The sequence below is a fragment of the Pelobates fuscus genome, chromosome 8, assembly GCF_036172605.1.
Source record: "Pelobates fuscus isolate aPelFus1 chromosome 8, aPelFus1.pri, whole genome shotgun sequence".
Classification (NCBI taxonomy): Eukaryota; Metazoa; Chordata; class Amphibia; order Anura; family Pelobatidae; genus Pelobates; species Pelobates fuscus.
Window position 1 is genome coordinate 32052634 of NC_086324.1, and position 25399 is coordinate 32078032.

General features: G+C 39.5%; 1 protein-coding gene across 11 annotated transcripts in view; it reads right to left on the reverse strand.

Moving 5' to 3' along the window:
* The window catches only part of BAZ2B (bromodomain adjacent to zinc finger domain 2B), a 217099-nt gene that overhangs the window by 151950 nt on the left and 39750 nt on the right, over nt 1–25399 (reverse strand). Inside the window, exon 1 of one of the 11 annotated variants that reach the window (XM_063429642.1) lies at nt 14846–14867. The exons of the other annotated variants lie outside the window; for them this stretch is intronic. The gene's annotated coding sequence lies outside the window, so the exon portion shown is untranslated. Of the gene's footprint in view, nt 1–14845; nt 14868–25399 lie in introns of those variants that run through there. 11 annotated transcript variants of the gene reach the window in all.

Sequence of the window (25399 nt, forward strand, 5' to 3'; positions counted from 1 at the left end):
TGTTCCAGGAGTGATTTATAATTGTTTTTTTTATATTTTGTTTTACAGTAAGTGGCAATCTATCCACATATAAGCATGTCTAAGACTACCTGTGTTGTCCTGAGCGTGTCATTTGAGGGACGGCAGATACATTTGCTCAGTTGATACAGAAAGTAGAGGTACAGTCAGGTAAATGTATCTTTTTAAAAACCTCCCATCAACAGGATTTGTGGATAAGAGGCATACTTTAAACGTATACCTGCTAACGTTCCCTACCCACATTCCAAGACAATGGTGGGCTGTGCAGAGTAATGGGTCCTCCCGTGGACAGGTCCACCCAAACGGGTGGCCGTGCAGACTAACAGCCTGCCTCGTCACGGTGCACAAGGAGTGCAGCTGAAATGCTGCCCTGTCTCTTTGTCCTCCTTGTGGTCTGCCCTGCAGATATCAAAATGTGGGACAGGGCCCCCAGAACCTGTTTTTGCAGGGACAGTGCCCCAAGATGTGGGACTGTTCCAGGAAAATCAGCACTGTTGGCAGCTATGTAAAGATTTTCCTAGGATTGAAAACAAATATTTTAAAGTATACCCTTTAAACAAATAACCACTTCTAACTGCTTTGCATTACATTAGTAAGGAAAACATAGTGCAATGTTTTGAAATAAAAACATGCTTGCATGCTGAATTGTTTTGAAGCTTTCTAACTGGTGATTTACATCATAGTTTACAATCAACATCACTTCAATCACAATGCACTGTAACAAAAACATTTAACATTTCTGTTCACAGTGGGAGAGAGAAGAATGCTGAGCACGCGCGCAATGAAGGAGTTAACAGAATCTAATTACTCAAAGGAAGCGTACTACTATGCAAAAATATATTTAGGGTACACCATGAAGTTGTCAGTCAAGGTAACCACATATTAACATGTCATAAATATTCAGAGTTAATACATCTTTCTAGTATCAGAAAATCGTAAAGGAAAACTATAGCATTAAGAATGAAAACACGTGTTTCTAATGCTATAGTGTTCCTCTATCTATAGGGGGCTGCTAGCTACCCCCCACTGTCAGGCTTTTAAAGGTGACTTTATGTACATCCCGTGGTGCACCAGTCTCCGTGCTGAGGCTCCGGCTGCTTGTCTGAGATCAGCCAATCCAATGCCTTTCCATAGGAAAGAATTGGGAGGTTACTGCACATGCACAACACAATAGTGCTCTGTGCCAATCGAATGGTCTCTTGGAGACCACTTAATTAAATACACTGAACAAAATTACAAACGCAACACTTTTGTTTTTTCCCCCATTTTTCATGAGTTGAACTCAAAGATCTAAGACTTTTTCTATGTACACAAAAGTTCTATTTCTCTCAAATATTGTTCACAAATCTGTCTAAATCTGTGTTAGTGAGCACTTCTCCTTTGCCGAGATAATCCATCCACCTCACAGGTGGGGCATATCAAGATGCTGATTAGACAGCATGATTATTGCAAAGGTGTGCCTTAGGCTGGCCACATTAAAAAAATGTGCAGTTTTACTGTATTGCAGGGTCAGGGGGGGGGGCCGAAAACCAGTCAGTATTTGGTGTGACCACCATTTGCCTCACACAGTGCAACACATCTCCTTCGCATACAGTTGATCAGGTTGTTGATTGTGGCCTGTGGAATGTTGGTCCACTCCTCTTCAATGGCTGTGCGAAGTTGCTAGATTTTGTCAGGACCTGGAACACGCTGTTGTATATGCCGATCCAGAGCATCCCAAACATGCTCAATGGGTGACATGTCTGGTGAGTATGCTGGCCATGAAAGAACTAGGATGTTTTCAGCTTCCAGGAATTGTGTACAGATCCTTGGAACATGGGGCCGTGCATTATCATGCTGCAACATGAGGTGATGGGCGTGGATGAATGGCACAACAATGGGCCTCAGGATCTCGTCACAGTATCTCTGTGCATTCAAAATGCCATCAATAAAATGCACCTGTGTTCGTTGTCCATAACATACGCCTGCCTATACCATAACCCCACTGCCACCATGGGCCACTTGATCCACGATGTTGACATCAGCAAACCGCTCACCCACATGACGCCATACACGCTGTCTGCCAACTGCCCTGTACAGTGAAAACAGGTTTTCATCCGTGAAGGGAAAACCTCTCCAAAGTGCCAGACGCCATCAAATGTGAGCATTTGCTCACTCAAGTTGGTTACGACGACGAACTGCAGTCAGGTCGAGACCCCGATGAGGACAACGAGCATGCAGATGAGCTTCCCTGAGATGGTTTCTGACAGTTTGTGCAGAAATTCTTTGGTTATGCAAACCAATTGTTGCAGCAGCTGTCCGGGTGGCTGGTCTCAGACGATCTTGGAGGTGAAGATGCTGGATGTGGAGGTCCTGGGCTGGTGTGGTTACACGTGGTCTGCGGTTGTGAGGCCGGTTGCATGAACTGCCAAATTCTCTGAAACGCCTTTGGAGATGGCTTATGGTAGAGAAATGAACATTCAATTCACGGGCAACAGCTCTGGTGGACATCCCTGCAGTCAGCATGCCAATTGCACGCTCCCTCAAAACTTGCGACATCTGTAGCAATATGCTGTGTGATAAAACTGCACATTTTAGTGTGGCCTTTTATTGTGGCCAGCCTAAGACACACCTGTGCAATAATCATGCTGTCTAATCAGCATCTTGATATGCCGCACCTGTGAGGTGGATGGATTATCTCGGCAAAGGAGAAGTGCTCACTAACACAGATTTAGACAGATTTGTGAATAAAATTTGAGAGAAATAGACCTTTTGTGTACATAGAAAAAGTCTTAGATCGTTGAGTTCAGTTTGTGAAAAATGGGGACTAAAACAAAAGTGTTGCGTTTATAATTTTGTTTAGTGTAGCTTTATTTTGGAGTTTTGCTCGGCTATTTAGGAGGAAGCGCCTCTAGTGGCTGTGACTATGACAGCCTCTAGAGGCATTTTAACTCTGCAATGTAAACCCTTGAAGTTCAGACAACAGCACTGCATACTGGACAAGCTCAGCACTGTTCTACAAAGATAAGTGAGCATCATGGCTGACTGAGTCACTTCCTGATTTGGTAAAAGCTCAGGGTAGATCCTGTCCAGCCTGGGAGTTTCCAGCAAATGCAGGCACTTCAAATTAGTGTTTTTTTTTTTTTTTTTTTTTTTTAAATGCTATTATTTTTCTTTTTTTGCATGGTATGCAATGAAAACAAAGTAAATAAAAAATAACATGAGTAGACAACAAGCCAATTAAACAAAGAAAACAGTATACTATATGAGAGCACATGACATCACTTCGAAACAGAGAAAAGAAAAGTGAAGAAGGAAGGAGAATAGGAAAAATAAAAAGAGGAGTAATGAGGGGATGATAATTTTTATTTTTATTGTTTTGTACATATTTTCCTACGTTATCTAGACATGGGGTAGACATCATTAAGCAGTGCAGATGTTGTGGACTACATCTCCCATAATGCTCTCACAACAATATGCTGGCAAGGCATCATGGGAAATGTAGTCCATAACATCTGGACTACCAAAGGCTGTCTACCCCTGATCTATATATATATATATGTCAACGCAGCACCAGTGATGCTAATAGCAGTGAGACCATAAACCTCAATTTGAAGGCTTCAAATATCTTAACGTGATATTTTGGGATTAAGTTTACAGCATGCAATTTGAACCAATGTACAATATCGCTAGTTGTTTTTTTTTTGTTTTTTGTTTTTTTTAATTTCAACTCAAATCCCGAAACTTTGACCATTTAAGGCAAGTTAAAGAAATAAATTGTTCTCAGTTTTCCAATAAAACATTCCTTCTCTCACCCCTTCGAGAAGCAGTGCTTACACTTTACATTAGTCTAGTGGTTTATCTAGAAAGCTCTGTAGCCAGTGAGCCAAACTTCCAAATACTAGGGGAACAAAGTGAAGGGATAACATTATACGTATACATCTGTTTTCTTTCTTCCGGTAAAATGCTACGGTTGCTTTAAAATCCTAAGCCTAGTAAATATTGTTGCTTATATGATAGGGCAGATAACAATATGTGTTTCCAGACCGGAGATCCACGCTTTATATTTTCATATTTTTCCTAATCACCAAACAATCTGCAGGTTTTCCAAAGACACAACAAACTGTAGGTTGTTTTATTTACAACTTCATCATGTTAGATGGAATTGTATACAAATATACTCTTCCGAAACTTGTTCAGATTTTGCTCGACACGTTACGTCCATTTCAGTAACAAATTATATTGTAGGTATTACTCAAGCGCTACTCAGAAACTTGGAATAGAAGGCTGAAAACAAAACTGGCCATTTTCCAATGAAATTACATTGCTCCTAATAAGGTCAACTACGGCTTTTGTGAATAAATGTTCTAGTGTCTTCTTCCAAAGTCATTTCGTACGCTGAAATTGTGTGCTTTGAGAGAATACACCTATTTGTACATTTAAGTAAGAGTGCTGTAAGTTCAGCTAGCTCACTGCACAACAAGTAATCTGTATCCGTCGAACAACTGGAAGCTCGAACGACCTAATTTAGCCTTTACTGAACATCGGCCAAGTCTAGGTCCTGCAACGGGAAATCAAAATATAATATTGTGTGGCTGTAGTTTGAAGTTTTGGCACAGACTATGGAAGATTTGCTCACATTTATTCTAAATTATTCTAGTATCAAAATTCTTTTGATGCGACAACAAATTTGTTTACAGATCCAGAAAGGGAACTGCAAAGAAGCCAGGGAGGGAAAATGATTGTTATTATTCAAAAAATAATAATAAGGAATTGGTTTAATTAGGATAACATCCAGCAAAGTATATGTTTCTAATAAGTGGAAAATTATCTTGATAATGTTAAGTAAAGAGTTCCTTATTACCACCCCGCAGCTTACATTCACGTCTGCGGGACTGGCCTACCGCGTCCTATTCAACTCCCCATCTCTGCAGTTCTTCAAAAAATGCCTTTTTGTTAGAGAAGTCTACCAGCTCACCCCTTAACTCCGCATTCCTGATAAGCTTCCAGTTACTGTGCTCCCTCCTCCAAAATATACCTCCCATCAAGTCTAGTATATCCAGATCATAGATTGTAAAGTCATTTGAGCAAGCCCTCCCTCACCCTTTCTATAATAGTAATGTGCTGCAGAATATATTGGCACTAATAAATAATAAAAATCTTCTGATTGCCGTACTTCACTGTGTATTTATCCCTCATCCCTTTAGATTGTAAGCTTGTTTGGCAGGGCCCTCTTCAACAACTGTACCTGTATGTCAAATGTGTTTTGTTAGAATTAATTGCCTTGTTTTACATATTGTACAGTGCTAACGAATATGCTGGCGCTATATAAATTATTGCAATTGTAATTCATTATCCAGGTTTAGATACAAGGTGGGAGATCCCTGGAATTTTATAAAATAATAATAATAATAATAATGTGTTCTGTGATTGTCTCCACCTGGCGTGGTAATTCGCCATATGCCGGGGGATATTAATGTGAACAGCAACCACAAGGTGTAAGACTGATTTTTGGACCTCATCAGTTTCACTCATGTGAGCATAAGAAGGAGTTGCACTCATGAGTAGCGTTTTTAAAAGGTAGCGGAATACTGTAGCCCTCAGACTGAGGGAATTAATAAGAGAAGTTTACTCCAGCATTACTGCTGAGAATATATGTTTATGACTGCAAACCTCAATTGTACAAGCACAATGAGATATATCTGGAGCAATAGGGCCACAGACCATATTGAAGAATTTTTCCAACCAGTACGGTTTCTACAACCATCATTATTTAACGAAACAACGTGAAGAGAGCTTCCTCTAGTTTCATTTACAAGAGAACATCTCCTTCTCACTTCTAGGAATCATTAAGAAAGCTTACCCAACATAATTTCTAAGAATACAATTAACAGAACTTCATTAACATCACGGAGAGAAGAAGGAAGAAGAAATTACAAATGAAGAAGGGCTCTTCCCAGACCATTACTTATAGAAACACGATAAGGTATTTTACTTCTAGGAACACCCAGCTTTTATAAATATCACTTCAGGAGGACTTCTTGCTCCAAGTTATACAATATTATAGCCAGCCCATCATTACTTTGCTACCTTGATATGTTGACATAGACAATAAAATTATGAGGTCAAGAAGTTCTAAAATTTATTTTACTAAACCTGTCTAAAATCTGTGCTCCAGCATGGAGCTTTTCCTGCTACCTATCTGTCTAGTCAAATATAGCAAACAAACAAAAACAAGGTGACAGTTGTCATCATAAACAATCTAAATGGAAACAAAAAATATAAAACTTTGTTTAGAATGTACCTTGCATCTCGAAAACAGATTTGGTGGAATACGTAGAACAAAATAAAGCTGAAATAAAAATAGCTAGGTTATTTTATCTTATATTTTGAACTCAAGTAATTTTAAGGCACCGTTTAGGTAATAGATAGCCAAAAAAATGTTTTTTAACCCCTTAAGGACCAAACTTCTGGAATAAAAGGGAATCATGAAATGTCACACATATCATGTGTCCTTAAGGGGTTAAATGTTTTGTTCTTGTCCATGGGGAACATACTTCCATTTTAGATTTTCTATCTTCCCCTCTTATATTTATAATTTTCTTCCTCGTAAAATGTTCCAAGACACTCACGTTCTCAGCTTTTCCTTTTAACGCCCTTTTTATTAGCAGTACTTGACCTCCAATTCTTGTTTTAACACTGTTAACCACAGGCCGAAATACGTAAGTACATAACTGCTAATTAATTCCTCATTTCTTTGTACCTTCCCATTTTTTTTTGCAAATACACTATTCTCAAAACTACACAAAAGAAATTAAAGGACACAGGAAGAAAAACAAAAAAAAAACTATTAAAAAAGTATTTATTAAAGTAGATCTGTTTCCTGCATTGATTGTATTTCAATTTCACATGTTTACTGATATTACCTATAAATATAAATCAGTATTAAACAGTTCCAGATACATTTGGTTTTATTTAACCCCATTAAGGACCAAACTTCTGGAATAAAAGGGAATCATGACATGTCACACATGTCATGTGTCCTTAAGGGGTTAAACAGAGGTGAGATCTCTGTAGGTGCGTCAAAATCTACACAACTATTTAACTCCCTTCATCTAACTCCACCTTATAAAGCAGGCACAACATTAATCGCCCTCCAAAGTGAATGTGCAAAATAAAGGAGAGGAGTAATTATGCAAATTAAATAGTTAAGATTGCTGCTTACAATGGCAAACATAAAATTACAATGAACTGAATCTATAATACAAAATTAAAGGAACACTATAGTGTTGGAGTACCCGTTTAGGTCCCCTCCCCCTCAGAATGGTTTAAAAAGGTTTTAAACGTACCTTTTCTCCATCACCGCGCTGGTCTTGCTGCGGCTGGCCCTGCCTCCATGGCTGAGATCATCAATCTTGACGATCTCAGCCAATCAGAAGGCATTGGAACTTTACTGCGCACTGGGCCAATCAGCATCTCCTCATAGAGATGCATTGAATTAATGCATCTCTTTCGGGAGCGTTCAGCATCTCCATGCAAGGAGTAGAGACACTGAACATAGGAAGCACCTCTAGTGGCCATCTGAGTGACAGCACCTAGAGGTGTTACTAGGTAGCAATGTAAACACTGCCTTTTCTCTGACACTTTACTCACCAGAACCACTGCATTACGCTATAGTGGTTCTGGTGAATATAGTGTCCCTTTAATCATTTTTAGAAGGGGGGATGTTCCTCTTTACTAATCACAGAAGTATCTTTTTTTTTTTTTTTATGTACCTGGTAAAATGGAGTTGTTCAGTAAAGAAATACCTCTCAAGTGTCCCTATTTTGAAGGAACAGTCCTTATTTGAGCTCAAATTATCCGTGCCTCTTTTCTAAGAGCTCCATATTGTTGGTGTGTCTCAAACAGCAATAACACAGTAATATGTCATTAAATTACAATAAATATGTTTAGAACTCAGTCTGTGTAAATGAGATACATTGTTCGTGTTCTAAATCACATTTTAGTTGCATAAACTGTTATTAGTAAGTCGCCTAAAATTTCTCAGAACAGCCGGCCCCTGCCCATACCCCACTCACACCTCTAAAATGAAAGTGCCTGCTTCTCTTTGAGCATTTTAAATGTTGGGAGGTATGGAAATGTTTGTTTAAGAGGTAACAGGAACCCACTGGCTCTTTAATGGGTTAAAGTGTCATATGAAAATAAACTTAAATAAACTGCGCATTGCTCAACATTTAGCACACAAACATTTTATGGAAATTCTAGATGTATATGACGCGGTGATAGATTATTTATATGTTGTGTGACATGAACTATTATAGTATGACCTGTACAAAATTCTATTGAAAACATAACACGAACTGCCAAGAAATGCTATATAATTGCTCAGACCACAAATCCAGGAATCTCTTCCCATCTAACCTGAAAGCTTTATTGATGTATATTTCTTTGCACATAGCTACAGCAAAAACATTCCTTGGTTGCCATAGTTATGTCTCTAATTTCACAATGTTGCTGCACTTTGCTTCAGAATTTTGGCAAGTGAAAATATCCACTAATTTGGCTTGAAACGGCAATGTTCGGATACAAAGCGAAACTCGATTTTAGATTCTACATACATTAACTACAAAGAAAAGCTGTGCCATAAAGCATATTTTTTTATATTTTCCTGAGGATGAAAATAAAAAAATAAAACAAAAACAAACCCCCCGAGAAGCATCATATTTGATGTGATGCCAGTGAGCTTACTTTAACTGTGCATCCATTATCAACTCGTGTGTTCACCCTACCTGGTAAACCGCCTCTTTTAGTCCTCAAGAAATGTCCCCTTTCCTCATCTGCTTAAAGAAAAACGAAATTTTTGTCTTATCTGAAAACTAAATTTCCTTCCAAATTCCCCACAAATGTTGTATTAATTTCTTGGATAGCGAGTCATTATAAGTGGGCCCCAAGCAGGGCAGAACACTAGACTACCTAAAACATAGGGTGAGTAAAGATAGTGACTAAACTGGAACAGCTGCCCAAAGCAGCATCAATGGATGCAAAAACATCAAAGCAACAAAAATTTGGAAAAAGTATGCAAGGATGACCAAGTGTCTTGCAGTTTTAGTCTATGGACGCCTCATGGCGAAAGACCCATGATATGGCCACCTGAGTGGAATATGCAGTGACCCTGTCTCGGGTGAGACTTGTTAGCCAAGACATGATCCACCCAGGTCATGGACTTTAGCAAACCTGCTAGAACGACGGCTGAAGCCTTTTGACCATTAAAAGGCAGGAAGAGGACGCTCCAACCCTCAATGTTGGTGTAATGCACCCAAAACGTGGATACAACTAGTCGTAGGTGATCAATGACAGTCATACCAATCCACTCACCTACCTTCCATTATTCCCAGAGAAGACCATGAAGCACTTTATTTAAACTTACTACTATCCACCCCCACAAACACACACACAGGGTTACTTACTAAAGTGAGAATTCAAAGGACATTTTTTAATTTAGGGCCAGTGTAGCTGAATGGAAAGTACAACGAGCACTGAGAATATTCCCAGATCAGCTATTTTGACCTTAAATTTGGAATGCACTTTTAATTTGCCTTGATTTCTATCTTTAGTGAATGACAATGTAGTGTAAAAGATTATGGAATAAACACATGCAAATAGTAGTATACAGCACACATTAAGTAAAGCACAATAGTAAAAACAAATCAAACATCCAAAATGTAAGAAATTGTAAAAAAATTTAATGTATAAAATATTTTTTGTGGCAGTGTCCTTTATATCGGAATGCAGATCACCCTTTAGTGGATATTTCTGTAAATTAGTTGTAGATTTCACTAGTTTGTAGATGATAGAGAGTTGCTAGTTCCACATCAATCGATCCACGCCTGGCCAGTTCTGCAGAGCTACTGATATGATTTGATGTTGTTTTTTTTTTTTATTCCAGCTAAGTTTGATCTCTCTGCAGAAAAGATCAGGATCGATTTGTACATCTCAACTTCTCACCCTACCTAGCAAATATTAACTGCCCTTTCAAGTGAATCACTTGCAAGATACTGTTCAAGTTTAGAAGTTGTGTCATGCTGAGCAAATATGGGACTTTATTGACATTCCATCTAAATACCATTTTCAAGTCATACATTTCCTTTATCTTTTCTTCAAAATCAACCTAAAATGCACCTAAAAGAAAAATCATTCTGTTTCAGGTTCTGACAAAAGTCAAAGTCCACGCTATTTTTATAAGTAGAATCAGAAACCGTGTATGTTACTTTTCTGTTTGAGGAACTTTTCTGTTTGAGGTGATTTTTAACCTCTTAAGGACACACAACGTAAATATTCCCTCATGACTCCCTTTTATTGCACAAGTTGTGTACTTAAGGGGTTAAAATACCAACTATTTTTTTTTAGATAAAATCAAAGTAATATTTGCAGACAAATTCGAAAAATAAATTCTCCTTTTGTCCCCAACAATTATTAAAAAATGTTTTTAATGAATGTTATAACCTGCCTTTCAAGTGTATTTACGACTTCAGATAGGAATCTGTAACATCTTGTTTTAAAGAACCCTCCACACTGGCGTTGTCTCTTACCATCCCATATATATATATTTTTCCTTTTCAAATATTTTTAGTGATACATTTTTCAATAACAATAATAATATTAATAATAACAAAATAACATTTTGCACTACAATCAAACTGGGGGAATAGAAATGTACGTTTACATCCATTGATATGTCATAACATATTGCAAGTGAAAATAAACATGTCAATTATAATGAAAATATTTTAGAAAGTGATGATCGTCTTTGAGGTTGTATATATTAACGTATTAAAAAGGAATATCAAAGTTAAAGGACCACTATAGTACCAGGACAACAAACTCGTTTTCCTGGCACTATAGGGTCTTTAGGTTCCCCCCACCCTGAGGGTCCCACTTCCGCTGGGCTCAAGGGGGCTGAAGTGGTTAAACACTTACCTTTCTCCAGTGGTCTCCCTCGGCGCTGAGGAACTCTCCTCTTCCTCCCAACGTCAACACTGAATGCGCATGCACGGCAAGAGCCGTGCGCACATTCAAACAGTCCATAGGAAAGCATTTCTCAATGCTTTCCTATGAAGGTCAGCATCTTCTCACTGTGATTTTCGCAGTGAGAAGCACGGAAGCTCCTCTAGCAGCTGTCAGTGAGATAGCCACTCGAGGCTGGATTAACCCTCAGTGTAAACATATCAGTTTCTCTGAGCTGAAGTGGTCTGGGTGCCTATAGTGATCCTTTAAAGGAAATTAAAACAAAGGTCTGGTCAGGTGGAAGTCAAAGAGAAACATTGTATTGATATCTAATGTTTTCTTCCCACACAGCCCATTCATGTTTTAGAAGATACATTATCAGAAGGTATGCGGAATGCTAGCTCACAATTTTATTAAAGACACAGAGGCTCCTATTATGCTTTCTCTTTCCTTTAATTTCCCTTAGCAGCGAAGAGAGAGATGTATACAAAAGAGAAAAAACAAAAACATAACATTGCACAGTAACAGTACAACCAATCAGCACTCATCAACTAGTATATAAGGTGTAGCACTCCAACACTCTTCCTCTTTCTTTGCTGCTCCCCCAGAGCAGCTAAGTATATTTGCTTCTTTACACTGTTTGACAATAACAAATATTTTACTCTATTGATAATTTTTCCACCGAATTAATATTATTTCTAACTGCTTGATGATATGATTATTTGGTTTAATCCTCTGGAGTGTGCCCCTGGGAATGTGGGATCTGTGGCCAGGGCCGGCGCTTCCTATGAGGCGAACTAGGCAGCCCTTTAAATGCCACAGCAGCCTGAGCTTTTTTGGATTGCTTTATAAATTTACGACCGCTGAATTCTTTTCAAGATGGAGGACATTCACTGCCTCAAAGACCTGTTACAACCGGCGGATTGGATGGTCAAACTGACGATTCTTGCAGCAGAAGTACACATTGACCTGCTACAATTTCAATGGAAAGTCCTGAAACCAGTGGTGACCTTCCTGAGAATACACAGGATACGTCTAATCATCTACTTAGACGCTATCCTTCTACTTTCACGTCTCACTTGGACCATGCAACTCCTTCAGAACCTAGGTTTCTTGGTGAACTGGGAAAAGTCAGATTTACAACCATCGCAACGTATGGAGTTCCTAGGATTTTGGGTCGACTCCATCCAACAAGTTCTATGCCATCCAACAAGTTCTATGCAGAAACATTTTCGAACATCAAGAAGGAGATAAAACGATTGATGAACCGCCCGGGCATTTCCCTGCGTCATTAGCGAGAATCATCAGCCTGTTAGCCGCCTCCATCCAGGCAATTTTCTCGGGCCCATTACACTACAGGGCTTTACGGAGGCTGAGAAGTGGCCATTCATACAAAACATGCATTTCGCTAAATGAGGAATCCTGGGAAGAATTAACCTATTGGATGGCCCACATGGAAGCATAAAAGGGACGAGCAATATTCGGATCCACTCCAGATCTTGTGATAGAATCAGACGCGAGCTTACAGGGCTGGGGCATGCGTTGCGATCCCATATTCACCAGAAGCAGATGGTCCACAGAAGAATCCTTTCTGCATATCAATTGATTGGATACTAGCAGCCTCGTTTGCCATTCACAGTCTCTATGCAAAGAACATCTCTTGCTCGACCCTCCTCAAACTAGACAACGCTTCCGCCATCTGCTTCATAAACCACCTGAGTGGAACCAAGTCACGAATGTTAATAATATTATTGACAGTAAGCATAATTTTATGGTTTTGCTGAACACACAAGGATAAGGACCTTCCCCCGTAAACTATGTACATTCTGGAATTGATATTAGCACACTTCCTGATGTCTTCATTTAATCACAGAAAATAAAAAAACGTAAATGTGCAGGAAAAAACAAAAAATTGATTCATTTGCCATCTCACCCTAAAGTGGCAGATTTTCACCCCCACTATCATGCATATTCACTAAAATGAGAATGGTCAGGAATTTAACGTGAATTTTAAAATCTAAGACCATTTTGGCTACTTTGGCCTTCACTTTGAAATTCACTTAAAATTTTTGGCAATTTTCGTCAATCTTGGTTATTATTTCAGGTTTGAAAATTAACATTGACATTAGTACTGTTAACAGGTTCAACAGGAAATCAGAGTATTCAAGTTTGTCACAATACGCACAACAGTCGTCACGAAATCATGTAATGCAGTTTAACAGTAAAACATGTGAACGAGTCCTATCTATTATATATTCGTGTATAAATCGGTATACCTTAAGTGAACAGGTGAACCTAGGTCGCCTCTGTGGTCACCCTCATTTGTCGTGCCAAAATTGCACCTTAGTGCTGTAGGCAAGTGTGGGCATACCTCCCTTTCTCTTTTCTTTTCCTCCTTTCCACTCTTCCTTCTTATTTTGTAGCTCATTTCTGCCTGTCCTTGAGTTTTGCCTAGCTTCGTGCCTTTAAGTGGGTTGAGGTCGGAAGTTCCCTGCATATGTGTTTGATTTTATTGGGATGGCAGCCAGTGGTTACACTGAGGTTGGGATCCTCTTGAGTTGTCCCCAATCCCTGTTTGTGTGTGTTCTACCTTGTTTTTTAGGGGGATCCGGCACATCAGAGCTTTTTCTCACTTAGTCTGGGCCTTTGTAGAGCTTTAGGCGACTGCCCTACTCAGGGCTGGTGCGTCGGTGTTTAGTTTGCTGGGTCACACTGTCCTGTGATCCATTATGCCTCTTTGTCGCAGCTCTGCTGCCTCTGTTGTCTGGCTAGGTTTTAGTGTCTGTCTCACTTATTCCCTGTTTCGTTGTCTTTTGACCTTTCAGGATCTGCATCCCGGGTGGTCTGTGTCTAGTTTGGTGTGTATTTGTGTGTATGATGGGTAGGGAAAGGATAGAAGGGAGCGAATGTGTGCGTGTATCCGGTCCTTGAGTGGTCCGGGTGTGAGGTAGAGCAGGAATCGGGTAATGGGTGAGGGTTATAGGGTGGGGGGTGGGGTAATGAGGGATCCCCTCGACGTCGTACTCGCTGTATTGGCCCGTCCCGTCCCCCTCAGGGTCCCATCTGGCAAGTGTGCGTCCGCAGCTCCTCTGGGGATCGCTGCCACGTCACTGCATTTATTTTCCTGTAACCCATGTGGGGGTCATGCAGAGGCTCCGTTTTCCTGGTGCTTATGCCGTTCTACCTGAGATAAATTCAAGCCAGGGTGTCTAGGTCTGTAGATAGCGTTCTGTCATTCCCCGTAATGAGGCTGTAAGCTGCTCCATGCCGTGGATCTCCTCTATCTTCTCCATTCATTGTTGCAGTGTGGGGATTTGTGTGGTCCGCCCGCAGAGCGGGATAAGCAATTTGGCTGCATTGAGGAGTTGTTTTGTGAGTGATTTTTTTGTACCTCGAGAGAGGCATGTCAGTGTGATGGAGGAGCATTTGCAAAGGCTGAAGAGGGAGGTCCGAGTCCACAATGTTTTTTATCTGCGTGTGGATTTGTTTCCAGTAGGGGGCGATGTGTCTGCAGGACCACCAAATATGGAGGTCTGTGCCAACCTCTGTCTCACATCTCCAGCATACGTCCGTGATTTCCGGTAACATTCGATGTAGGCGCTCCGGCGTTCTATACCACCCAATTTTTGGCAATTTTCATTCTGATAAAAAAAAAGTGAAAGATCTTTTTCTCCAGAAGAAAACTACCGTTAAGTTGCCAGAAGAAATGATTTGCACAAAATGCCGTGCAGGAAGTCTTATCAAAGTCACAGTTTTCTCAGAATGTTATTGAGCAAGGAGTGAGGCAAGTTATAAATGGCCTAATCGCTCGGTCTGTCTGAATACACACCGCAAGCATACTTACAACATTCACAGCATATTCTACACAGACCAGGCTTGAGAATAGAGAGCAACAGAGAGCAACTTGTATTCTCAATATGTCCACTCCCCTTACATACAGCAAAGGATAAATCTGTTCTAATGAGGGCACAATCTGCAATGCAACAAAACATTCCTGCTGACATGTATCTGCTGTGTTCTAAAAGGGAATGATGAAATAGACTGGATTTAAACACAGTTTCAGACATTCTGTGCTTACACAATGACAAACAATATGGCATGACCGATAAAATTAACATCTTGGCAAATGCAGCATGGCTGTGAAACCATCTAAAATGTAATGCAAAACATCCAATATGATGCTGTAATCTAAGAGAAATGAAGAACGAAAGGAACGAGAGAAAGAATGAAAGAGGGAAAGAGAGAAAGAAAAAACGAAAGAAACAAGAGAAAGAATGAAAAAGGGAAAGAGAAAGGAAGAACGAAAGAAACGAGAGAAAGAATGAAAGAGATGGAAAGAAAGAAACAAAGAACGTGAGAAAGAAAACGCAAGAAAGAATGAGAGAAAGAAAGAGAGAAAGAAATATAGAACAAGAGAAAGATTGAACGAGAGAAAGAAAGATAGAACGAGAGAAAGAAAGACCCCAGTGTTTTTTTAGACAATCTTATCTAAGAGCATTATCTGAAACTGCATTTTCAGGAAAACACTCAACCCCTCTGTACCAAACCACCCAACAACTAAACAATCTGTAGTTAGCACAGAGATTCGAAAACTCCTTCACACGTGTTTGAAGACATAGATTATGGTAACCAGAGTTTGGAATTATGGGTACATAGAACTTCTGGGTACAATGCTTCAAGCCGAGAACAATGCCAGCCTGGCAACTAAAACATTCTGTTAGCAGGTTTATCCTGTTTTTTAAAAAACTAATTTCCAGATATTTGCCAATTGTTCTGAATTGGTTGCTACTTCTGAGTTCTAAAAAATAAAACTAAACGTAGATCTGAATTAACCTCTATCCTGTAGCTCAAGCTCACTGCCAATCATTGTTACAAATGTCACCCTTTTCTGCCATTCAATATAGTGAGTGGAAAAGAAGACACAGAAACAATGTTTCTGCTTTCCTCCTCATTTGCATTAAGTGCCCTGGGTGTGCCTGGACTGAACTGGACTGTGATGTCACTTGCTAAAACTTTAATACAAATTTAAAAGGGATTTTCAATGTTTTATTAAATGGTGTAATTTAAAGAAAGCCAAGATGGAGGCACCAGGTTTCTGCATGAAAAGGTATCCATTTGACATTTAGTTTTATTTTTCACAAATTAAAAGTACATGTTTATTAATTATAGGGAATAAGTAAAAATTTTACTAAAGTCTTGGTTAGGTAATTAATATATTTTGCAAACTACTGAACAGGTTAAAAACACAGAACATGTTTCATGCGCTACAAATTTGAGTATTGTTTAAGCAAAGGATACCACCATGGTTAATTGCCTATAAAGTGGCTTGCAATTGCTTCCATGAAAATTGTACATAAATCATAGCTAATAGATGATGATCACATGGTTCTATTTTAAAGAGACCATATAGTCAGCAACACATAAATAATAAATGGCATTTGAGGCGCCAATCCATTTTTACCATATAAGCTTTTCAATATTGTAATGTTGATATTTGTACTTATACATCTTTTGAAAAAATAATAATGCTCATGATAAAAAAAAAAAAAAAAAAAAAGATAACCCCCACCCACCGGAAAACAAGAAATCCTGGTATCAGGCATCATAAGACCATAAGCGCTAGAGCTAATTATTTGAGGATAAATTATAAAACGCTGGCTATGGTGTGAGCAGGCACTCAAAATGTACGTGGCTAGCTTGTTGGAAAATACAGGATCTCATAGGAGGAAGAATTCCCTCACTTGTCACATCATATTGATGTGTACAGAAGTGCGCTATGTCCCCAATCAGCATAGGGTGAGAGTATAGAAAGAGATGATTGCACTATGGAAAATACTGTCAAATCATCAAATCATCGAGTACTTTCAAACAGAGTCTGCACATGTGCTTCCCCAGGTGAGGAAAGACCGACAGACTGTCCGTCAGTCTGGTATGCAATCATATCAGGCTCCCCATTTTTCACTGGCTTTGCCTTGTTTCCAGGCTGGCCCACCCTTTTTGGGTATCTATAGAGACACAAATGGCACCACTGGCAGGCTCCCATAGCCTAACCAGCCCTAATTTCTTACGTCCCAATGTCTGGAGGTATATGTCAAGTGATTTAGGAAGAATCTCCAGTTTGCAACAGGATAACATGACAAAGAACCCTGCATATTGTAAACATTCCACCTGCTTGCCATGTGGTTTAGGTAGAAGAGGCAGCAGTACAATGTTTTCCCTTCCCACCCCGTCACGTTATGTAGGTAAAAGTTGCAGTCCTCAACTTAATGAGTCCTCTCCCCAGTCTGCTAATCTTGTCATGTGCAGTCTGCATCAAAACTCTCTCCCTAATGTGCTAAGTGTTGAGACAAAGGCATTCAGACTCCCAGAATGCTACAACCAAATATGCACATATTTATATAAACTTTTTAGCATTATGAAAAAGAGAAGGAAACAAAAATCACTGCTTTAATGTTGTTTTTATGGGTTGTTTTTAAACTGAGGATTTAGTGATACCCCAGTGTTACACACATAATGCAGGTTGTGTATAAATAGATTATCTGAGACATGTGGAGCAACCAGCAGGGATATCCCATTGTTTTTTATGGCAATTGCACCGCTCTATGAAATTTGCTCCAAAATGACTCTTTATTCATAACCCTTAAGGCATGTCTGTGCAAAAATAAAATAAGCTGATAAAAAGAGACCAAAAGCAACGAGCTGCATAAAAGCATCACTAAACTAACTGTGTGAGCATAGATGAGTCTGTAGTTAATGATCAAACCAAATTAATTAACGATCATGACAACCAATGCAATAACTAACCACTGTCACGGCAATGCACCGCTTAATTCTTCACAGTAATGTTCCTATAACTCCTTGGTGTAGAGAGGCCTTTTAAACCTGCATAAACAAAGTCAGTTACGTATGTAATTTTGGAAATAAAGATTGTTACTGTGGCAGTCATCCCTCCATTAATGGTCTCTTATTATTACTTTTTGGACAACACAGAGCAAGAGTACAGTACCAGAGTAATGCGTGTAAAGACATGGTCTGTCCGGTAAAAAAAACATGGATATATACATACACACCATTAAGCACCAGCAGACAAATACACAACATTGACTAAACCATGCCTCCCGATCGTCCCAAACTCGGCGGGACAGTCCCAATATTCTGGTCAATATTCCGCCGTCTTTCCCTTCTATTGCCCAAATTCCAAGCTACTTTCCGTCAGTTCATTCTACATCATTACCCTTGCTGTATCCCCCATCCCCTTGTATCCCTTGCTGTATCCCCCATCCCATGCCAATTATAGAGAAGCTACACAAACACTAGATAACTTAGCTAATGTTAGGCTGGTGACATATCGACTGAGCCTAATTAGCATTATGTTAAGTAATAGATAAAGTAATACCTGTCAGCTAAACCTTTTTTTAAAGTTTCCCCATCAGTTCTATAGATTTGTTCTGCCACAAAAGGAAAAAAACAAAACAATTTAATTGTTGCTCTGTTACTATTGATACCCTGTTAGTATTACCTGACTCTTTGACGTTCAGTAGTCCTGGTATACTAAGAATTAAATTGTTACATCAAACAGAATGGGCTGCAAACATACACCATGTAAGTACATATAAAACACTGTCTATTATTTTGCTGTTGTTTAAGAAAGGTTTCTGGGTTCTAGAATCTGTGCAAAAAAAATATTTGCCAGTAAATCTGAACTCAGACATTTGCAATTAAGTTCGCTTAAAATTCTTCAGCCTGTCGGTTTTGCTTAAATCATACAAAAAGCAGAGCATAGTTAGTGCACAGTTTCAACAGAATTTGTGTTTGAGACTGACATCTGGCCAAATGATGGGGCTCAGAGTTCGCTCACTATGTTGACTATATTTTACAGTATTAATTATTGGGTAACTGTAATGGCTCAAAAGCATATTAAATATGGACTCATGTTAGCATGGACTGGGTCATAAAAAAAATGAGTGAACAAGAAAATGCAGGGCTGGTGCATGGGCGGACCTTTTTGGCTGGTTGGCTACCCATCCATATCTGAAACTCCCCATTAATGGCTGCTACACATCACCAACACACCCATATTCCATCCTCACACACTTACCCTGCTGATTTCATTCTTCCCAGGGCTGGAAGGTAGAGTTACATCACAAAAAAATCCAACTTGTGATCATTTGCTCAGATTTAGTGCATTCTCAAGTAGGATGGGTGTAGGGAACTTAAAGCACACAGTGAAAGGTTTGCTACCATTTTCTAAAAGGGTAATTCTAATCACCATAGTTAGTGTGGATGGGGGGGTGATCAGGGATGGGGCTGCTATGAGAACAGTTTGGTGACTTACTAATAGCAATTTATGCAACTGAAATGTGACTTAGAGCAAGAACAATGTATCTTATTTAGATAGACTGATTTCTAAACACATTTATTGCAGTTTAAAGACACACTACTGGGAGTATTGATGCTGTGGCGCTCTGTTATACACTCAGACACACCAACAATATGGCGCTCTTAGAAAAGAGAGACAGAGGGATTTAGGATTGTCCCTTCTAAATTGGGACACTTGGAAGGTATGAAAAACAAGACAGCTGCAGTGCATTAAATAGATATGTTGGAAAACAATAATCTCTAGAGAGCAGATGTTAAGGCAAAATAAGTGTCGCGATTAGCAGAGTGATGGAACCTGTTTAAAGCAACTCTGATCACCGAACGTGCAAGTATCTATAAAGCAACACTCGGATCACCGAACGTGCAAGCATCCATAAAGCAACACTCTGATCACCGAACGTGCAAGCATCCATAAAGCAACACTCTGATCACCGAACGTGCAAGCATCCATAAAGCAACACTCTGATCACCGAACGAGCAAGCAACTATAAAGCAACACTCTGATCACCGAATGTGCAAGCATTCATAAAGCAACACTCTGATCACCGAACGTGCAAGCATCCATAAAGCAACACTCTGATCACCGAACGTGCAAGTATCCATAAAGCAACACTCTGATCACCGAACGTGCAAGCATCCATAAAGCAACACTCTGATCACCGAACGTACAAGCATCCATAAAGCAACACTCTGATCACCGAACGTGCAAGCATCCATAAAGCAGCACTCTGATCACCGAGCGTGCAAGCATCAATAAAGCAACATTATGATCACCGAACATGCAAGCATCCATAAAGCAACACTCTGATCACCGAACGTGCAAGCATCCATAAAGCAACACTCGGATCACCGAACGTGCAAGCATCCATAAAGCAACACTCTGATCACCGAACGTGCAAGCATCCATAAAGCAACACTCGGATCACCGAACATGCAAGCATCCATAAAGCAACACTCTGATCACCGAACGTGCAAGCATCCATAAAGCAACACTCGGATCACCGAACGTGCAAGCATCCATAAAGCAACACTCTGATCACTGAACGTGCAAGCATCCATAAAGCAACACTCTGATCACCGAACGTGCAAGCATCCATAAAGCAACACTCTGATCACCGAACGTGCAAGCATCCATAAAGCAACACTCTGATCACCGAACGAGCAAGCAACTATAAAGCAACACTCTGATCACCGAACAAGCAAGCAACCATAAAGCCACACTCTGATCACCGAACGTGCAAGTATCCATAAAGCAACACTCTGATCACCGAACGTGCAGGTATCCATAAAGCAACACTATGATCACCGAACGTGCAAGCATCCATAAAGCAGCACTCTGATCACCGAACGTGCAAGCATCCATAAAGCAACATTATGATCACCGAACATGCAAGCATCCATAAAGCAACACTCTGATCACTGAAGGTGCAAGCATCCATAAAGCAGCACTCTGATCACCGAACGAGCAAGCATCCATAAAGCAACACTCTGATCACCGAACGTGCAAGCATCCAACTGAAGAGGCACGAAGTGACTTTTCATGATGCCAGTTTCTTGACCCTTTACCTCCACCCGCTTCCAACAGAAATGGGAATCCACCTGCACACCAAGGCCTAACTAATGACTGGGATTTTACATGATGGTGAGTTCAAGTGTTTTGGGAAATGCTGGGAAGGAAAATGAATGAGGGTTTGCTCTGGGAATTGGCAAGTTTTTCTTAATGTATAATATTTATTTGAAAGGTGAAATGTTACTTCACAGGATTTTTTTACCTCATGTTTAATTGACCCATATATTTGTCAAATACGTGTTTGGATTTCTAAGTTTATTTTTTTTTTAAGACATTTTTCTGTTCTGGAACTGGGTGCCTCCATCTTTATAAACGTTTCCCTTTTCTGCTTCTAAAGGAAGAGAAGAAACTGAAACAATGTTTCTATCTCTCCTCCTCATTTGCATTGTGTGCCCTGGCTGTGCCTCGAATGGTCTGGATTCTAATGTCACTAAATGCTAAATCTTGGGGAAAAGAAGAGTACATTTTTATTTATGTTTACTGCATATTTTATTCTACTGAGAGCACTATTGGCTGTATTTTATATATCCCTCTCCTGAGTGTTGGATACCATCCCTCTGGAGGACTCCCATCACATATCCTTTAAAGCAGGGATTATACCCCTGTACACCCTTCACATCAGAGCTGGCTATAGCTCTTTTAAATGTGAGTTGATTGCACATATTTGTTTATTTTACCCATATTGGCTTTTATATACTGCACTATTGGGTCCCTTCGTTTTTGTCTTGCATATAAGTAGGATGTTTGGACCACTAGGGACATTGAGGACTCTACACCCAAAAACCGGCACCTTATAAAGATACTTCTGAGTGAGACCTCAATATTATCGGACTTTACCTTTAGTTACTCCATCAGAACTTTAGTCCCACCATATCAGTGAGACCAACTACGTTATATTGCCCTACCTAATTCTGACGAACTTTTGTACCTTTTAACTATTGGCGCAGCCCTTTTCCTGTATTTCTTTGTGTTAAACATTCACAGTTTGGCTTTATTTCTTGCTTTTGCAATTCATTTTTCTGTTAACTACAACTTGGTATTTAGTCAATAAACTCCAATGGATCATAATTCAAACCCAGCTGAGTGCATTCAGTTCAAGTCTGGATAGGACTGGATTATCATATTCGATATACAGCATGCCAAGCAACTTCTGGTATTAGTTAATCTTCACTGGGGCTTCTGTCAGACGCTGACTTCGGAAAGAAACATCACAGATTCCAAAATAAAACCCAGAGAAACTCAGAGTGCATTATTAACACAGTGAATAACTATAGACTGTAAGCTCGTTTGAGCAGGGTCCTCTTCAACCTATCGTTCCAGTAAGTTTTCTTGTAATTGTCCTATTTATAGTTAAATCCCCCCTCTCATAATATTGTAAATCGCTATGAAATCTATTGGCGCTATATAAATGGCAATAATAATAATAATAATAATACAGGGAGTGCAGAATTATTAGGCAAATGAGTATTTTGACCACATCATCCTCTTTATGCATGTTGTCTTACTCCAAGCTGTATAGGCTCGAAAGCCTACTACCAATTAAGCATATTAGGTGATGTGCATCTCTGTAATGAGAAGGGGTGTGGTCTAATGACATCAACACCCTATATCAGGTGTGCATAATTATTAGGCAACTTCCTTTCCTTTGGCAAAATGGGTCAAAAGAAGGACTTGACAGGCTCAGAAAAGTCAAAAATAGTGAGATATCTTACAGAGGGATGCAGCACTCTTAAAATTGCAAAGCTTCTGAAGCGTGATCATCGAACAATCAAGCGTTTCATTCAAAATAGTCAACAGGGTCGCAAGAAGCGTGTGGAGAAACCAAGGCGCAAAATAACTGCCCATGAACTGAGAAAAGTCAAGCGTGCAGCTGCCAAGATGCCACTTGCCACCAGTTTGGCCATATTTCAGAGCTGCAACATCACTGGAGTGCCCAAAAGCACAAGGTGTGCAATACTCAGAGACATGGCCAAGGTAAGAAAGGCTGAAAGACGACCACCACTGAACAAGACACACAAGCTGAAACGTCAAGACTGGGCCAAGAAATATCTCAAGACTGATTTTTCTAAGGTTTTATGGACTGATGAAATGAGAGTGAGTCTTGATGGGCCAGATGGATGGGCCCGTGGCTGGATTGGTAAAGGGCAGAGAGCTCCAGTCCGACTCAGACGCCAGCAAGGTGGAGGTGGAGTACTGGTTTGGGCTGGTATCATCAAAGATGAGCTTGTGGGGCCTTTTCGGGTTGAGGATGGAGTCAAGCTCAACTCCCAGTCCTACTGCCAGTTTCTGGAAGACACCTTCTTCAAGCAGTGGTACAGGAAGAAGTCTGCATCCTTCAAGAAAAACATGATTTTCATGCAGGACAATGCTCCATCTTACGCGTCCAAGTACTCCACAGCGTGGCTGGCAAGAAAGGGTATAAAAGAAGAAAATCTAATGACATGGCTTCCTTGTTCACCTGATCTGAACCCCATTGAGAACCTGTGGTCCATCATCAAATGTGAGATTTACAAGGAGGGAAAACAGTACACCTCTCTGAACAGTGTCTGGGAGGCTGTGGTTGCTGCTGCACGCAATGTTGATGGTGAACAGATCAAAACACTGACAGAATCCATGGATGGCAGGCTTTTGAGTGTCCTTGCAAAGAAAGGTGGCTATATTGGTCACTGATTTGTTTTTGTTATGTTTTTGAATGTCAGAAATGTATATTTGTGAATGTTGAGATGTTATATTGGTTTCACTGGTAAAAATAAATAATTGAAATGGGTATATATTTGTTTTTTGTTAAGTTGCCTAATAATTATGCACAGTAATAGTCACCTGCACACACAGATATCCCCCTAAAATAGCTATAACTAAAAACAAACTAAAAACTACTTCCAAAAATATTCAGCTTTGATATTAATGAGTTTTTTGGGTTCATTGAGAACATGGTTGTTGTTCAATAATAAAATGAATCCTCAAAAATACAACTTGCCTAATAATTCTGCACTCCCTATAATAAGCCCTCATAACTTTCACATTCGAAAATACAATGATTACAATAATAGTAAAAATATTGAGTTGAAAACTAGTTATAAACATTTCGACACCCTAAATAATGCACAAATACTACAATAGTAATGTATCAAATAAAATAAATAGAATTAATTTAAAGTAACGAGGGCCAAGACATTGAAACGGGGAATGCAAAAATATACAAGTTATTCTAACTATTAAAAAATAGTAGGTTTAGCAATAACTGAGAAAAATGGAGTTTAGAGTAGCGTTCTCCATAAAGTTTATATTTTAACAGGGGTGCCTCAAGTTGAGAAAAACAAGTGAGGTCTTATGAATAATAAATAGTTGAAGAAACTTTCTTGAGGCGAAGATATTTTCCATTTCATCTCACAGCTGTAAAACATTAGCATGCTTTAGAATTTCCTCAACTTTTCAGCAATCATTCTCCTGCATGCCAAATTTACTATCAGGGTATGAAGTTCAAGTGTTATTTTGTTTGGACAGGGACGTCTGACTCTCGGGAGAAGCACAGTCTGATTGCAAAAACCAGATGCTTTCTACTTTTTCCTATAGTTGCAAAGAATGATTTAACATCAGGGTTAGAGTTAGATCCTATACTTCTGAACATCCATGTCGAGTTGGTTAAAGTATACCATTTTAGCTTGTGTGCTGCTAAAGTCTTATCTGGGCCACTTGGGGGCATGTTGGACATTCCATATGCACTTTTATCTGAAGAACACAAACACATTCCAAACTGGACGCACAGGATCACTTTTTAAAAGCCCAGGGTTCATCAGATGTTTAGGACAGCCACATTAAAACTTGTAATTCACTAAAGCCTTACCTGGAACTACTTAAACATATCTTAATTGTTAAAATCTGCTCTTTTGAGGACAACTATTTTCTCTGAGTGTAATATTAAATTGGTGATGTAAGTAAAACGTTTGTCAATAACAGCTATGTAGATTTCGTATTTACGTAAGTGTAAATATGATCTTTACGAGTGGTTAAAAAAAATGTTACCAAAACGAATTCTTATTTTAAAATTCCTCCATACTCCCTTCATACATGCTGATATTAAGAAGCCCTGGGCACACTGACACTCACAGTCTCTGTTATAATGCTGGAAAGGGAGACATGTAAGACAGATGGACTAGCCAGAGCACCTGCTGACAATGAGGATCCAGCATTGGAGAGAAGGTTAAAGTGACACTATTGTCACCAAAATAACTTTAGCTTAATTAAGCAATTTTGGTGTATAGATCATGCCCTGTAGTCTCACTGCTCAATCCTCTGCCATTTAGGAGTTAAATCACTTTTGTTTCTGTTTATGCAGCCCTAGCATTACCTCCCCTGGCTGTGACTGCCAAAGCCTGCATGAAAACAAAGTGGTTTTATTCTTAATCAGATGTTAACTCACTTTAAAAGTTTTTTATCTCATGCTCTGTA